This window comes from Dryobates pubescens, chromosome 5 (genome assembly GCF_014839835.1).
Source record: "Dryobates pubescens isolate bDryPub1 chromosome 5, bDryPub1.pri, whole genome shotgun sequence".
Lineage (NCBI taxonomy): Eukaryota > Metazoa > Chordata > Aves > Piciformes > Picidae > Dryobates > Dryobates pubescens.
Window position 1 is genome coordinate 933875 of NC_071616.1, and position 17888 is coordinate 951762.

Below are 17888 nucleotides of genomic sequence, written 5' to 3' on the forward strand. Positions count from 1 at the left end.
CACTAGCTCAGGGCTTGCACAACGAGCCAGCTCAGCTCCCTAGCCCTTCCTTCTCTTATCTCTTCTCTTTGCATGAGGCAGTTGTGGCTGCACTGAGAGCTGGAACATCTCAGCATGCAGTCTGCACCTGCAGGAGGGACACCAGGAGGGAGTCCTTTGAGAGAGCTATCACAGACCAGACAAGGCAAAGAGCCTCAGAGCCTCAGAGAATGGTTTAGGGTGCAAGGGGCCTCAAAGATCACAGAAGGGTTTGGGTTGGAAGGGACCTCCAGAGGCCATCCAGCCCAACCCCCTGCACTCAGCAGGGACATCCTCCCCTACAGCAGGCTGCTCACAGCCTTCTCCAGCCTCACCTTCAACAGCTCCAGGCATGGAGCCTCAACCACCTCCCTGGGCAACCTCCTGCAGTGTCCCAGCAGCCTCCTGCTGCAGAACTTGTTGCTCACATCCAATCTCAATCTGCTCTGCTCTCATTCCAAACCATTGCCCCTGGGCCTGTCCCTGCAGGCCTTTGCCAACAGTCCCTCTGCAGCCTTCTTGTAGCCCCCTTCAGGTCCTGGCAGGCTGCTCTTAGGGCTGCCTGCAGCCTTCTCTTCTCCAGGCTGAACACCCCCAGCTCCCTCAGCCTGGCCTCCAGGCAGAGCTGCTCCAACCCCCTGACCATCTTGGTGGCCTCCTCTGCAGCCTCTCCATCAGCTCCATGTCCTTGCTGTGCTGAGGGCTCCAGAGCTGGACACAGCCCTGCAGGAGAGGTCTCACAGAGCAGAGCAGAGGGGCAGAATCCTCTCTCTCCATCTCTGGCCACACTGCTTTGGATGCAGCCCAGGCTGCCCTTGGCCTTCTGTGCTGCCAGCTCACACTGCTGGCTCCTGTCAGGTGTTTGTGTGCAACTGGCAAGAACCTTGTAGAAAACAGTTGCCAGCTAGGTTTCAGTGATGCTTTTTCAGTTGCTGTGACCCAAGGGCACTGCCCAGCCCTTGGCCTGGTTGAACCTCATGCAACTGACCTGAGCTCGTGGATGCAGCCTGCCCACATCCCTCTGTAGAGCCTTCCTGTGCCCAGGCAGCTCAGCAGCCCCTCCCAGCCTCAGCTCTTCTGCAGGCCTCCTGAAGGATGCCCCTGGGGACCCAGGGAAAGCTGCTGTGGGGCTAGGAGGGATTAGCAGCCTCCTCAGCACCCAGTGCAGCTGCAGCTGCAAAGAGGTGGAAGGTGGCAGCTCAACTTCTCTCAAGTGCCTGTGCCCTTCAGACTCGCTTGCTCTGCCTTGATCTGGGCTTCCTTGCCAAGCAGAATGATTCCTCCTCTCCCCTCTGTGCTGCCTCTGGCAAGCAGGGAGAAAGCAGCCAAGTGAGACTTGTAATCTAGATAAGATCTGATAGAGAGCTGCACCCCAGGCTGCCTTTATTGGCTTGGACTGATGTGTCAGCAATCCCTGTGGGGCTTGGAGGTGAAAATGGAGCTGCCTGGCGCCATCCAAGAGGGCAATGGTCAGGCTGAATCCACTTCTAAGCCTGTGGCTGCAGCAGGAAAGCCAAGGAGGTTACACTTGCAGATGTCTTGAAGCTGGGGGGCAGGGGAAATGAAGTGTGCTGGCTGGATTGCTTGGTGGCTTTTCTGTTCTTTCTGAAGTGTCTCTGTGCCATGGGAAAAGGGAAAAACTGGAGAGGGAAATGAAAACATCTGCAGGAGCTTTGTGGGATGAGGCTGGCACCATTTATGCAGAGAATCAGAGAATCAACCAGGCTGGGAAAGACCTCAGAGATCATCCAGCCCACCCTGTCACCCAGCACCTCCTGACAACTGAACCATGGCTCCAAGGGCCTCAGCCAGGCTCTTCCTAAACACCTCCAGGGATGGGGACTCCACCACCTCCCTGGGCAGCACATCCCAATGGCCAATCTCTCTGGCTGGGAAGAACTTTCTCCTCACCTCGAGTCTAAACCTCCCCTGGCACAGCTTGAGACTGTGTCCTCTTGTTCTGGTGCTGGGTGCCTGGGAGAAGAGACCAACCCCCACCTGTCTAAAACCTCCCTTCAGGGAGTTGGAGAGAGCAAGAAGGTCTCTCCTGAGCCTCCTCTTCTGCAGGCTAAGCAACCCCAGCTCCCTCAGCCTCTCCTCCCAGGGCTGTGCTCCAGACCCCTCCCCAGCTTTCTTGCCCTTCTCTGGACACCTTCAAGTGTGTTGATGTCCTTCTTAAACTGAGGGGCCCAGAACTGGACACAGGACTCAAGGTGTGGCCTAACCAGTGCTGAGCACAGGGCACAATGACCTCCCTGCTCCTGCTGGCCACACTGTTCCTGATGCAGGCCAGGATGCCATTGGCTGACTTGGCCACCTGGGCACACTGCAGGCTCATGTTCAGCCTCCTATCAACCAGTCCCCCCAGGTCCCTCTCTGCCTGGCTGCTCTCAGCCCCTCTGACCCCAGGCTGTAGCTCCAGTCTTGAGGATGAGGTGATGCCATCTGGTCAGCAGAGCACACTGCTGATAACATTTGTGGGAGCACTGGGAGAATCCTGACTGCAGGCTAATGATTAATCTGTCTCTCTTTAACAGGTAGAACTGTGCTGCCTGTGGAGTGCACAAAGCATTGTGCTGCCAGAGCTGTACAACAGAGCTCCCCCTCACCCTCTGAGAGCAGCAGCCATCAATAGCAGCCATCTATAAGCAAAGCAGCTGGAGAACTGCAGTGCTGAGGAAGCTTCTGTAAATGCATTCAGCCATGGATTTGTTCAGAGAATGCTTCGGGTCGGAAGGGACCTTAAAGATCCTCCAGTTCCAACCCCACTGCCATGGGCAGGGACACCTCCCACCACACCAGGTTGCTCCAGCCTGGCCTTGAACACCTCCAGGGAGGGGACATCCCCAGCCTCCCTGGGCAGCCTGTGCCAGAGCCTCCCCAGCCTCAGTGTCAAGAACTTCTGCCTCCTCTCCAGTCTCAGTCTGCTCTTCCTGAGCTTAAAGCCATCCCCTCTCGCCCTTGGCTCCTGTCTGCACATGGCCAGCTGTGTCCAGAGCAGTGACTTCAGCATGCTCCCTCAGGGCACAGGGCTGGTCAAGTCAGCTCTGATTCCCATGCTGAAGTTCCTAGGGTTGATTAATAGTGGAGTAGTGACAGTTGTTTGCAGCTTGATTGAACTGGAGAGGCACCAGAGGAGGCCACCAAGATGGTCAGGGGGGTGGAGAACCTCTCCTGCAAAGACAGGCTGAGGGAGCTGGGGGTGTTCAGCCTGGAGAAGGGAAGGCTGCAGGCAGCCCTAAGAGCAGCCTGCCAGGACCTGAAGGGGGCTACAAGAAGGCAGCAGAGGGACTGTTGGCAAAGGCCTGCAGGGACAGGCCCAGGGGCAATGGTTTGGAATGAGAGCAGAGCAGATTGAGATTGGATGTGAGCAACAAGTTCTGCAGCAGGAGGCTGCTGGGACACTGCAACAGGGAGGTGGTTGAGGCCCCATGCCTGGAGACATTCAAAGTCAGACTCTGGGTAGACTCTGGGTCAGGCCCTGGGTAGCCTGATCTAGTTGGAGGATGTCCCTGCTGAGTGCAGGGGGGGTTGGACTGGATGACCTTTGGGGTTCCCTTCCAATCTGATGCAATCTGTGAGCCTATGAACTGCATGGACAGGAAGACTTCTGCTAGAGCTAGGAAAGGTCAAAGTCTTGTGCCTTGGCTGGGTGGGTTAAGCAGTGCTGTTCTGTCCTGCCTGTTGACCTTAAAATGCTCTGCCCTTTACCATCTGCCTTGGTTAAAAGGAACCTAAGTGCTGTGTTATTTAAGAATAGAATAGAATAGACCAGATAGGAAGAGACCTTCAAGATCATTGAGTCCAACCCATCAACGAATCCAACACCACCCAAACAACTAACCCATGGCACCAAGCACCCCAGCAAGGCTCCTCCTGAACACCTCCAGGGATGGGGACTCCACTACCTCCCTGGGCAGCCCATTCCAATGGGCAATCACTCTCTCTGTGTAGAACTTCCTCCTAACCTCCAGCCTAAACCTCCCCTGGCACAGCTTGAGACTGTGTCCTCTTGTTCTGGTGCTGGGTGCCTGGGAGAAGAGACCAACCCCCACTTGGCTCCAACCTCCCTTCAGGGATTTGGAGAGAGCAAGAAGGTCTCCCCTGAGCCTCCTCTTCTCCAGGCTAAGCAACCCCAGCTCCCTCAGCCTCTCCTCACAGGGCTGTGCTCCAGACCCCTCCCCAGCTTTCTTGCCCTTCTCTGGACACCTTCAAGTCTCTCAATGTCCTTCTTAAACTGAGGAGCCCAGAACTGGACACAGGACTCAAGGTGTGGCCTAAGCAGTGCTGAGCACAGGGCACAATGACCTCCCTGCTCCTGCTGGCCACACTCTTCCTGATGCAGGCCAGGATGCCCTTGGCCTTCTTGGCCCCCTGGGCACACTGCTGGCTCATGTTCAGCTGCTGTCAACCACTACCCCTAGGTCCCTCTCTGCCTGGCTGCTCTCAGCCACTCTGCCCCCAGCCTGTAGCTCTGCCTGGGGTTGCTGTGGCCAATGTGCAGAACCTGGCACTTGGATGTGTTCAATCTCCTGCCCTTGGCCTCTGCCCAGCCTGGCAAGGTCCCTCTGCAGAGCCTCTCTACCCTCTAACAGATCAACTCCTGCCCCCAGCTTGCTGTCTTCTGCAAACTTGCTGATGACTGACTCCATCCCCTCCTCCATATCATCAATGAAGATGTTAAAGAGCACAGGGCCCAGCACTGCTCCCTGGGGCACACCACTGGTGCCTGGCTGCCAGCTGGCTGTGGCACCATTCACCACCACTCTCTGGGCTCAGCCTCCAGCCAGTTCCTCACCCAGCTCAGAGAGCTGCTGTCCCAGCCAGGGGCTGACAGCTTGGCCAGCAGTTTGCTGTGGGGGATGGTGTCCAAGGCCTTGCTGAAGTGCAGGCAGACTCCATCCACAGCCTGCCCCACATCCACCAGGCACTCACCTGGGCATGGAAGGAGCTCAGGTTGGTCAGGCAGGAGCTGCCCTTCCTAACTCCATGCTGGCTGGGCCTGAGCCCTTGGCCATCCTGCCAGTGCTGTGTGACTGCACTCTGGGTGACTGCTCCATCACCTTGCCTGGCACTGAGGGCAGGCTGCCAGGCCCTGCATTCCCTGGCTCCTCCAACCTGCTCTGCTTGTGGCTGGGCACCACGTTGGCAGCTTCCAGTCCTCTGGGAGCTCTCCAGTGAGCCAGGCCTGCTGAAGAATGATGGAGAGTGGCTTGCAGCTCATCTGGCAGCTCTCTCAGCACCCTAGGATGGAGCCCATCGGCTCCCATGGACTTGTGGGGATCCAAGTGGCTGAGGAAGCCTCTGGGGCAAGCGTCCAAGCCTCTGGGGCACAGACCCTGTGTTTCTGGGGTTGGAGTCTGGAAACAAACCCAGCAGGGCCAAATTACCTTCATTACAAGCCTGGCACTTAGTTCTTTCCACCTGGCAAGCACCACACAGGATTTAGGTGTTACTGTCAGGACTTGGCACTGGGGAGGTGGATGTGCACTCTTACAGGTGAAGCTCTGGGTGCAGATGAGCTTTGGCTGCAGACTGGGGGCTGTTTGAAAGCACCATCTCCAACTTACTTACATCTGGCTCATGTAAGACAAGACATGCAGCAAGACAGCTTCTGGTGGCCAGCTAACCCTGCCTGCCTTGACTGGGAGCTCAGACAGCATGACTGCAGCTCTGCTTCTCCTCTAATAGCAGAAGGCTCAGCAGAAGGGACCTCCAAGGGCCTCCATTTCAGCCTCCAGCTCACAGAACAACTGTGAGCAACAGGAGCAGCTTTGCTTGAAAACCCCCAGATTAGGATCCTCCACCTCTCTAATGGTTGTTTGTGTCAGGTTAGTTTGGTGGTGACACACAGCCTGCACAAATTAACATGGAAAGAACCTCTCTACAACACCAGCATCTGTGCTTTAAGGTGAAATGGTGCATTAAGTACCCTGGGGAGCAGAGAGTTTGTACTCAGCACTGATGAGGTCACCTCATCTGAAGGGCACAGCCACTTGAGAGAGGTTTAGCTGCACCTCCAGATGCTGGAAGGTGTCCAGAGAAGGGCAACAAAGCTGGGGAGGGGTCTGGAGCACAGCCCTGGGAGGAGAGGCTGAGGGAGCTGGGGTTGCTTAGCCTGCAGAAGAGGAGGCTCAGGGGAGACCTCATTGCCCTCTACAACTACCTGAAGGGAGGTTGTAGCCAGGTGGGGTTGGGCTCTTCTCCCAGGCACCCAGCACCAGAACAAGAGGACACAGTCTCAAGCTGTGCCAGGGGAGGTTTAGGCTGGAGGTGAGGACAAAGTTCTTCCCAGAGAGAGTCATTCACCATTGGGATGTGCTGCCCAGGGAGGTGGTGGAGTCCCCATCCCTGGAGGGGTTGAGGAAGGGCCTGGCTGAGGCCCTTGAAGCCATTGATCAGATGGTGCTGGGTGATAGGTTGGACTTGATGATCTCTGAGGTCTTTTCCAACCTGGTTAATTCTATTCTATTCTATGCCATGCTATGCCATGCTATGCTATGCCATGCTATGCTATGCTATGCTATTCACAGAACCAGAATCACAGAAACAGAAGGTTGGAAAAGAGCCTCAGGATCACCAAGTCCAACTGACAGCCCTACTCTACAAGGTTCACTCCTAAACCCTATACCCAGGCACTACATCCAAACAACCTTTGAATACATCCACTCTATCCTATCCTATCCTACCCTACCCTATCCTACCCTATCCTACCCTACCCTACCCTATCCTATCCTACCCTACCCTACCCTATCCTACCCTACCCTACCCTATCCTATCCTATCCTACCCTACCCTACCCTATCCTACCCTACCCTACCCTATCCTATCCTATCCTACCCTATCCTACCCTACCCTATCCTATCCTACCCTACCCTATCCTACCCTATCCTACCCTACCCTATCCTACCCTATCCTACCCTATCCTATCCCTACCCTATCCTATCCTACCCTATCCTATCCTATCCCTATCCTACCCTATCCTATCCCTACCCTACCCTATCCTACCCTATCCTATCCTATCCCTACCCTATCCTACCCTACCCTATCCTACCCTACCCTACCCTACCCTATCCTACCCTATCCTACCCTACCCTACCCTACCCTATCCTACCCTATCCCTACCCTATCCTATCCTACCCTATCCTACCCTATCCTATCCCTACCCTATCCTATCCTATCCTACCCTATCCTACCCTATCCTATCCTACCCTATCCTACTCTACCCTACCCTATCCTACCCTACCCTATCCTATCCTATCCCTATCCTACCCTATCCTACCCTATCCTATCCCTACCCTATCCTACCCTACCCTATCCTATCCCTACCCTATCCTACCCTATCCCTACCCTACCCTATCCTATCCCTACCCTACCCTATCCCTATCCTATCCTATCCCTATCCTACCCTACCCTATCCTATCCCTACCCTACCCTATCCCTATCCTATCCTATCCCTATCCTACCCTACCCTATCCTATCCCTACCCTACCCTACCCTATCCTATCCTACCCTATCCTATCCTACCCTACCCTATCCTATCCCTATCCTATCCTATCCTACCCTATCCTACCCTATCCTACCCTACCCTATCCTATCCCTATCCTACCCTATCCTACCCTATCCTATCCCTACCCTATCCTATCCCTACCCTATCCTATCCCTATCCTACCCTATCCTACCCTACCCTATCCTATCCCTACCCTATCCCTATCCTACCCTATCCTACCCTATCCTATCCCTACCCTATCCTACCCTACCCTATCCTATCCCTACCCTACCCTATCCCTATCCTATCCCTATCCTACCCTATCCTACCCTATCCTATCCCTACCCTACCCTATCCCTATCCTATCCCTATCCTACCCTACCCTACCCTATCCTATCCCTACCCTACCCTATCCCTATCCTATCCCTATCCTACCCTATCCTACCCTATCCTATCCCTACCCTATCCTACCCTACCCTATCCTATCCCTACCCTATCCTATCCCTATCCTACCCTATCCTACCCTACCCTATCCTATCCCTACCCTATCCTATCCCTATCCTATCCCTATCCTACCCTATCCTATCCTATCCCTACCCTACCCTATCCTATCCCTACCCTACCCTATCCCTATCCTATCCCTATCCTACCCTACCCTATCCTATCCCTACCCTACCCTACCCTATCCTATCCTACCCTACCCTATCCTATCCTATCCTATCCTACCCTATCCTATCCCTATCCTATCCTATCCTACCCTACCCTATCCTATCCTATCCTATCCTACCCTATCCTATCCCTATCCTATCCTATCCTACCCTACCCTATCCTACCCTACCCTATCCTACCCTATCCTATCCTACCCTATCCTATCCTACCCTACCCTATCCTATCCCTATCCTATCCTACCCTACCCTATCCTACCCTACCCTATCCTACCCTATCCCTATCCTATCCCAATCCTACCCTACCCTATCCTATCCCTACCCTACCCTATCCTATCCTATCCCTATCCTATCCTACCCTATCCTATCCTACCCTATCCTATCCCTATCCCTACCCTACCCTACCCTATCCTATCCCTATCCTATCCTACCCTATCCTATCCTACCCTATCCTATCCCTATCCCTACCCTACCCTATCCTATCCTATCCCTATCCTACCCTACCCTATCCTATCCTATCCTATCCCTATCCTATCCTACCCTATCCTATCCTACCCTACCCTATCCTATCCCTACCCTACCCTACCCTATCCCATCCCTACCCTACCCTACCCTATCCTTCACCTCTTTGCAGTTTAGATTTAGATTGGATGTGAGCAACAAGCTGCACCAGGAGGGTGCTGGCTGGACTCTGATCTGGAAGGTCCTCTCCAAACCAGTGCCCCTGTGGCTGTAGCCAAGGAGCCAGCAGAGCTGCAGCTGTGGGATAGCCTCACAGCCTGAGCCCCTGGCTCTGCACTGCTGAGCCCACTGCTCCCTGACCAGGACCTGACACCTCACACCAAGCTGTGCTTGAACCAGTAGCACCAGGACACCATGTCAGGTGAACCATGCACCTCTGCAGAGCTGATGCATGCAGGGCCTCAAAACAGGTGTCCCTGCTGCTGCTGCTGCTGCTGCTGCTGCCAGCCAGGGCTGGGTCCCTGCTGGGCTGCCAGGAACAGGGCTGAGCTGACTGGGGATGTTCTGTGTGGGAATGAAGCTGGGCAGCTGCCATGGAGCCTCTGGAGCTGCTCCATGAATGCTGAGTCCCAGAAAGTGCCAGCTGAAGCAGAAATCATTAGCAGACTGCATGAACATGGCTGCCCAGCCATGAGGAGGGAAATGCAACAATCAAGAGCAGCTTGACCCAGAAGAGGAACTCAGCCAAGTTCTGCAAGTCACACAAGTGTGAACCCTGTCTCCTTGTGCCCCTGGCTGCAGGCTTGAGACAGTGTCCAGAGAGCTGTTGCTGCCCTCAGCCAGCAACAGCCATCACAGAGTCACAGAACTGGCAGGGCTGGAAGGGACCCCAAGGCTCAGCCAGTCCCAAGCCCCTGCCATGGGCAGGGACACCTCACACCACAGCAGCTTGCTCACAGCCACCTCCAGCCTGGCTGCAAACACCTCCAGGCAGGAGGCTGCCACCACCTCCCTGGGCAGCCTGTGCCAGGCTCTCACCACCCTCATGGGCAACAACTTCTTCCTCACAGCCAATCTCCATCTCCCCACTTCTAGTTTTGCTCCATCCCCCCCAGTCCTATCCCTCCCTGACACCCCCAGAAGTCCCTCCCCAGCTTTCTTGGAGCCCCCTGCAGATCCTGGAAGGCCACAATGAGGTCTCCTGGGAGCCTTCTCCTCTCCAGCCTGCACAACCCCAACTCTCTCAGGCTGTCTCCAGAGCAGAGCAGCTCCAGCCCTCTGCTCCTCCTCCTGGCCCTGCTCTGGACACCTTCCAGCCCCTCCAGAGCCTTCCTGCACAGAGGCTCCAGAGCTGGCCCCAGAGCTCCAGCTGTGGTCTCAGCAGAGTGGAGCAGAGGGGCAGAATCCCCTCCCTGGCCCTGCTGGCCACACTTCTCTTGCTGCAGCCCAGGCTCTGCTTGGCTCCCTGGGCTGCAAGTGCTCCCTGCTGGCTCCTGCTGCACCCCCAAGGCCTTTCCTTCAGGGCTGCTCTCCAGCCAGTCCCTGCCCAGCCTGTATCAGTGCCTGGGATTGCCCTGCCCCAGCTGCAGGACCTTGCCCTTGCTCTTGTTGAACCTCATGAGGCTGTCATGGGCTCAGCTCTGCAGCCTGTCAAGCTCCCTCTGGATGGTTCCTTTCCCTCCAGCTGTCAGCTGCAGCACACAGCTTGGTGCCATTGTTGAACTTGCTTTGGGTGTGCTCAATGCCACTGTCCCTCACCCCAGTATCCTGCACAACTAGAAGTAGAAACCTGGTGCCAAGGAAAGAAATGCCACACACAGCAGGTGTCTGAGAGCAGGCAGGGAAAGGGATGGGGGAGCAGGAGATCCTTTCAGCTGCTGGGATGGCTTTACAAAGCAGTGGGGCAATGGAGTGTCAGGAGAGGTGCTGCCTAGGCTGGAGTCCCAGAATCACAGGGACGGAAGGGACCTCTGAGGATCAGCTAAATGCCAACCTCCCTGCTCCAGGACACTCAACCAGAGTAAGCTGGACAGGAACACCCCCAGGGGGTGTTTGGAATTTCTCCAGAGCAGGACACTCCACCACCCCTCTGGGCAGCCTGCTCCAGGCCTCTGGCACCCTCACAACAAACAAGTTGTTTTCTTTATGTTTAAGTGAAACCTCCTGGGTTCTGCTTTGTGCCCATTGCCCCTTGTCCTACCACCCAGCAAGGCAGGGCCCACAAGGACATGCAGCAGGGACTGAAACAAAAGGGCACAGTCTCAAAGCACACAGTCTCAATCTGTGCCAGGAGAGGTTCAGGCTGGATGTGAGGAAGAAGTTCTTCACAGGAAGAGAGATTGGCCACTGGGATGTGCTGCCCAGGCAGGTGGTGGAGTCCCCATCCCTGGAGGTGTTTAGGAAGAGCCTGGCTGAGGCCCTTGGTGCCATGGTTGAGTTGATCAGAGGGTGCTGGGGGAGAGCTTGAGCTGGATGATCTCTGAGGGCTTTTCTAACCTGGTTAATTCTCTCCTCTCCTCTCCTCTCCTCCCCTCCCCAGTGAAGGCAGGAGTGCACATTTTCCCCCCCAGCCACAGGAGCTCTGACCACAGCAGGTTTCACCAGTCCCACTCCTGCCTGCTCTAAAGAGAGAGGACAACAAGCAATCTTGGCAGGGCCTCAGGCTTGCCTCATTGCTGCTTCTTCCTTTTGTAGCTATCCAAATCCATGGAAGAATTCTCCCTAATGAGCTCAGCACAGCAGGTTGAACAGCCAGGAGGACAATGCTGCTGCCTCTGCTGATGACATCAGTCAGGTCACAGAGTGCTGAAGGGCACCAGCAAGGCTCCATGCACAGCTTTAACAACTAATTAAGCTGCAATAAATGGCCCTTGCAGTGCCAGCCTTGAGGACCTGGGTCTCTTAAGGCAGGCTGAGGAAGTGATTCAACAAGTTCATCAACTAGCCATGGGACAGCAGTGTGCCCCAGGCACCAAGAAGGCCAACAGCCTCCTGGGGTGCATTAAGCAGAGTGTGGGCAGCAGGTCAAGGGAGGTTCTCCTCCCCCTCTGTTCTGCCCTGCAGAGACCACATCTGGAGTACTGTGTCCAGTTCTGAGCTCCCCAGCTCCAGAGGGGCAGGGATCTACTGGAGAGAGTCCAACAAAGGCAAGAGGGATGATGAAGGGCCTGGAGCACCTGTGTGAGGAGGAAAGGCTGAGAGCCCTGGGGCCCTGGGGGGAAGAGAAGGCTGAGAGGGGATCTAATCAATGTCCATCAATACCTGAGGGGAGGGGGATAAGAAGAAGGGGCCAGGCTCTTTTCAGTGGTGTGCTGTGAGTGGACATGGGGCCCTAGATACAAAGGGGGAGCAGGAAATTCCACCTTACCATGAGGAGAAGTTTCCTTGGGAGGGTGCTGGAGGCCTGGAGCAGGCTGCCCAGAGAGGCTGTGGAGTCTCCTTCTGTGGCTGTGCTCCTGCCTGACCTGCCCCAGCTGACCCTGCTGTGGCAGGGAGATTGGAGCCCTAACATTCTGTGATGCTGCCACCTCACAAAGAGAGTTTAGAGTCAGTAAGCCTAAAGCAGGCAGCTCTGGCAAGGGCTGGGAGCAACAGCATGAGGGACTTGGAGCTAGAGGAGGGGAGCTGGAGACTGGAGAGGAGGAAGGAATTCTTGACAGTGAGGCTGGGGAGACTCTGGCACAGGCTGCCCAGGGAGGCTGTGGCTGTGCCCTGCCTGGAGGTGTCCAAGGCCAGGCTGGATGAGGCCCTGAGCAGCCTGTGCTGGTGGGAGGTGTCCCTGCCCAGGGCAGGGGGGTCAGAACTGGATGATCTGGATGGTCCCTTCTAACCCAACCCATTCTATTCTATGGTTCAGTGATTCTGTGACCCAGTTCAGTTGCTCTAATTGCTGTGAGGCTATCTGGCACTGCCTGGCTCCACATGGGAGCAGATCCCTCAGGGCCCACTGCAACCTACAAGAACAGCAAATTCGGTTCTCGTGGTGGCTTCTCAATTGCCTTTGACAGATGGAGGAGGAAGCTGCTGCCAAAAGAAGCCACTCCACTTCCCACCTTGCTGCCTCTCCCCCATCACCCCCCCATGTCAGAGGGGATGAGCACAAGTCAGCTGAAAACTTTGGGGCTGTCTCTCAAGGTTATTTGTGAGCCAAGTCAGCAGCCTGGTTCAGCTCTGCTCCTTTTGCTGCTGGCAGGATTGCCATAAGGGGCATCCACAGCCACACTGCAGGCACAGACAAATGAAATGAGGCTGTCAGCCTTTCTTTGGCACATGGGATGGTCTTTCTCCAAGCCATGACCCAAGGAATTTTGAGTGAAGACCTTCAGGAGGGAGGGGTACAGCAAGAAAAGTGTGGCCAGCAGGGCTGGGGAGGTTCTGCTCCCCCTCTGCTCTGCCCTGCTGAGACCACAGCTGCAATCCTGTGTCCAGCTCTGGGCTCCCCAGTTCCAGAGAGACAGAGACCTGCTGGGGAGAGTCCAAGGGAGAGCCAGGAGGATGATTAGGGGACCTGAGCATCTCCCCTGTGAAGAGAGGCTGAGAGCCCTGGGGCTGTTTAGTCTGGAGAGGAGAAGGCTGAGAGGGATCTGATCAATGTCTATCAGTATCACAGTCTCACAGTCTCACAGTATAACTAAGGCTGGAAGAGACCCCAAGGATCGTCAAGTCCAACCTGTCCCAAAAGACCTCACAACTAGACCATGGCACCAAGTGCCACATCCAATCCCCTCTTGAACACCTCCAGGGATGGGGACTCCACCACCTCCCTGGGCAGCACATCCCCATGGCGAACGACTCGCTCGGTGAAGAACTTTCTCCTCACTTGGAGTCTAAACTCGAAGCTGAGGGGTGGGGGGCAAGGGGAGGGGGCCAAGACCTTTTTGTTGGTGCACAGTAATAAGCCAAGGAACACCAGGTGCAAGCTTGAACAGAGAAGGTTTCAGCTCAACAGGAGCAGAAACTTCTTTACAGTGAGGGTGCTGGAGCCTGGAGCAGGCTGCCCAGAGAGGTTGTGGAGCCTCCTGCTCTGGAGCCTTTCCAACCCCACCTGGATGCCTTCCTGTGCAGACTGCCCTGGGTGCTGCTGCTCTGGCAGGGGGTTGGACTGGATGAGCTCTGGAGGTCCCTTCCAGCCTCTAATGTTCTGTGGTACTGTGCTAACTGCCATGTGCTGTCAGCCTGGAAGCTGCAGTGAGTCTGTGCCTTAGCTCACCAGGGGAAAGCAGAGCCCATTTCCTCCAGCTGCTTTTATCTCCCACTCTGTCTCATGGCTTGCCAGCACCAGGAGTTTGACTTCAGGCTATGTCTGATGGATGCCAGCTTATTCCTTTCATCACAGAGCAAAGAAAACCCCAGGAATTAAACCTGAGCCCCAGGGGCTTGGGTGGGAGCAGAGCAGCTGGAGGTGAAGCAGTAGCCCTGGGCTGAGCAGCGTGGCCCTGCCAGCAGGGTGAGGCAGCCCAGGCTCTGATACTGTGATACTGCTCCTGCTGCTGGGGAGCAGATTCTCCCCCAGGATGAGGTCAGGTGCCCTTGGCTTGCTCAGGATGCAACACAGACATCCAGCCTCCACCAGGCAGCAGGCTGACACCTAAGCAGTGACAGCCTCATAGAATCATTAAGGTCAGAAGAGCCCTCTGAGACCACTGAGCCCAGCCACCAGCCCAACACCCCCATGGCCCAAGTGCCATGGCCACAGGACTCCTGAATACCTCCAGGGGTAGGGGCTCCACCACCTCTCCAGGCAGCCTGTGCCAATCCTGACCACCCCTGCAGTGAAGGCATTTTCCCCAGTATCCAACCTAAACCTCCCCTGGTGAAACTTGAGGCCATCTCCTCTCTTCCCAGCACTTCCTGCTAGAGAGGAGAGACCAAGCCCCACTTCTCTCCAGCCTCCTCTCAGGGAGCTGTAGAGAGCAATGAGGTCTCTCCTCATCCTCCTCTCCTCCAGGCTGACCAACCCCAGCTCCCTCAGCTGCTCCTCCCCAGCCCTGCTCTCCAGACCCTTCCCCAGCTTTGCTGCCCCTCTCTGGCCCTGCTCCAGCTCCTCAATGTCCTTGGAGTGAGGAGCCCAAAACTGACCCCAGGACTCAAGGTGCTGCCTCACCACAGCTGAGCACAGGGGGACAATCCCTGCCCAGGTCCTGCCTGGCCACACCACTGCTGATCCAGGCCAGGCTGCTGGTGGCCTTCTTGGCCACCTGGGCACAGCCTGGCTCACCTTCAGCTGCTGTCAACCTGCACCCTCAGATCCTTTTCTGCTGAGTAGTTTCCAGCCAGGCAGCCCCAAGCCTGGAGCTCTCATGGGGTTGTTGGGACCCAAGTACAGGACCTTGGTGAACCTCATGCAGTTGGCCTCACAGTCTCACAGTCTCACAGTATCACCCAGGTTGGAAGAGACCCCAAGGATCATCAAGTCCAACCTGTCCCAACAGACCTCACAACTAGACCATGGCACCAAGTGCCACATCCAATCTCCCCTTGAACACCTCCAGGGATGGGGACTCCACCACCTCCCTGGGCAGCACATCCCAATGTCTAACAACTCTCTCAGTGAAGAACTTTCTCCTCACCTCCAGCCTAAACCTCCCCTGGCACAGCTTGAGACTGTGTCCTCTTGTTCTGGTGCTGGCTGCCTGGGAGAAGAGACCAACCCCCACCTGGCTACAACTTCCCTTCAGGGAGTTGCAGAGAGCAAGAAGGTCTCCCCTGAGCCTCCTCTTCTGCAGGCTAAGCAACCCCAGCTCCCTCAGCCTCTCCTCACAGGGCTGTGCTCCAGACCCCTCCCCAGCTTTGTTGCCCTTCTCTGGACACCTTCCAGCAGCTCAACCTCCTTCCTAAACTGAGGAGCCCAGAACTGGACACAGGACTCAAGGTGTGGCCTGAGCAGTGCTGAGCACAGGGCACAATGACCTCCCTGCTCCTGCTGGCCACACTGTTCCTGATGCAGGCCAGGATGCCCTTGGCCTTGGCCACCTGGGCACACTGCTGCCTCATGTTCAGCTGCTGTCAATCAGCACCCCCAGGTCCCTCTCAGCCACTCTGTCCCCAGCCTGTAGCTCTGCCTGGGGTTGTTGTGGCCAAAGTGCAGCCCCTGGCACTTGGACTTGTTGAATGCCATCCTGTTGGCCTCTGCCCATCTGTCCAGCCTGGCAAGGTCCCTCTGCAGAGCCTTTCTACCCTCTAACTGACCAACATCTGCTCCTAACTTGGTGTCATCTGCAAACTTGCTGATGACTGACTCCATCCCCTCCTCCAGATCATCAATCAAGATGTTAAAGAGGCTGGGGCCCAGCACTGATCCCTGGGGCACACCACTGGTGCCTGGCTGCCAGCTGGCTGTGGCACCATTCACCACCACTCTCTGGGCTCAGCCTCCAGCCAGTTCCTAACCCAGCACCTCACTGATCCAGGCTTCTGCAGAGTGTTTCTGCCTTTGAGCATGTGATGGGTTAGCGCCTTTCCCTGAAAACAAAGCTGGGTGGAGGGCTTGCGGGTACTTTACCCTCCCCTGCAGGGCGTTTTCCCCTAGGAAGCTGAGTCTGTTCCACTCCCCCCTCCCTGCCCAGCTAGGGTATAAAAAGCAGGACATCAGAGCTGTTGGGTCTCCTTTTGGCTCCTGCCTCTGCTGGATGAGAGCTGCTGCAGCTGCCCTCCTGCTCCTCAGCCACGTGGCCGGACCTGATCCTTCTCCCTGCTGCCTCCACACCTCCTCAGGAAAAGACTGGTTTTGTATTATTCTTTCTTGTCCCCTTTCCCATCCATCCTTGTTCCTTGCCCCTTGTGAACCTTTCCTGTTATTGTTATATATATATATATTGTTTAAAGAAAATTCTTCACCTCTCTACTTCCAAGCCGATTCCAGATTATTGTTTAGTGGATTTGCTCCTTACCCTTTTCTTTCTCCCCTCTCTGTTTTGGGGGGAGGAGGGGAAGTGGGGGAGAGATTCTCAGCCTTTCCCCTATCTGGGCTTTTAACTCCCAGCTAAGGCTCAAACCACCACAATTTTTGGCGCCCAACGTGGGGCTTGGAAATTAATCTTGCATTGGGAGAGAAATACTTTGTCTGAAAAAGGGACTGGAAGTAGAGATGGCAATTTTAAAGAACCTGATAGTCCAAGCCTTTGCATGGGTGTTTGGCTGGATCTTTTGGACCCACATCTACAAATTAATAACTTACCATGTGGTGTGCTTAATGACAGAGATGCTGCTCAACTGGATAAAAACTTTACCAATGAAGCTGGGCATGTACCTCTTGAATTCGTTGAATTTCACTGTCAGTGGTGACTTTTCTAACATAGGAAATTTTCCTGAAGCAGGCTATGAAGCCAATGGTGTAGATGAAAGTGCCTGTGATGGAAAATTGCTTTACATTGCAATATACTCCATATGCTTAAATGTAATCCTTATAGGGGCATTTGCTGTGACTGTGTTGGGTGGGGGACTAGCTAACCCATTAAGAGCTGTTTGGAGGGTGATAACACACTCCATTGCACTCTTTAACGACTGGGGGCGTGTCTGCTGTGGGCATTGTAAGCACTCTGTAAACGGAAAGAGGGAGGGGTCAGGTTGTAATGAGTGTGCCAGATCTCAGCCTGAGCCCCAGGCACAAGGGTTTGCCCCACCACCAGCAGCTCCACACTTAACCCCTGATGCTCCTGCCAATGCAGTCTCTCTAGCACCGGTCACCACACGCAGGAAAAGAAGCCAAAAATCATCGCCAAGCACAGATGGTGAGGAAGGAACCTCAGCAGGCCCCAGCACCTCACAGAACCCAGCGGTGGATGAAGATGAGTCAGACCAGGAAATAACTGTTACATCGCTGCCCAGAAAGGAACTAAGGCAAACTCGTCTGGACCACGCAAGGAGAGAGGGTGAGCCAATACTAAGCTGGGCCCTGAGATGCTGGGACGAGGGGGTGGACACAGTGGACCTGGATAAGAGGGAGGCGAAACTTTTAGGCTCCCTGACTCGTGATGCTGGTCTGGACAAAGAGTTAGCCAAACTTGATGGAATACACACTCTCTGGGCCCGGATACTTAATGCCATCAAGAGCCGGTACCGCTCAAGAGATGACCTGCCCTGGGCCCCAGTTAGATGGACAACTATGGAACAGGGCATTCGGTATCTGAGGTAGATGGCTGTGCTGGAAATAATTTATGGGGATGGCCAGCTCCCTTCAGACCCAGATGAGGTGCCCATGAGACGCCCCTTTGTAAAGAAACTCACCCAAGGTGCTCCTCAGAAATATGCTCACAC

The 17888-nt window shown here is 55.3% G+C and overlaps 1 protein-coding gene across 1 annotated transcript in view; it reads right to left on the reverse strand.

Moving 5' to 3' along the window:
* PRR5L (proline rich 5 like) overlaps window positions 1-17888 on the reverse strand; it is a 52980-nt gene that overhangs the window by 16758 nt on the left and 18334 nt on the right. The gene's annotated exons all lie outside the window — the stretch shown is intronic.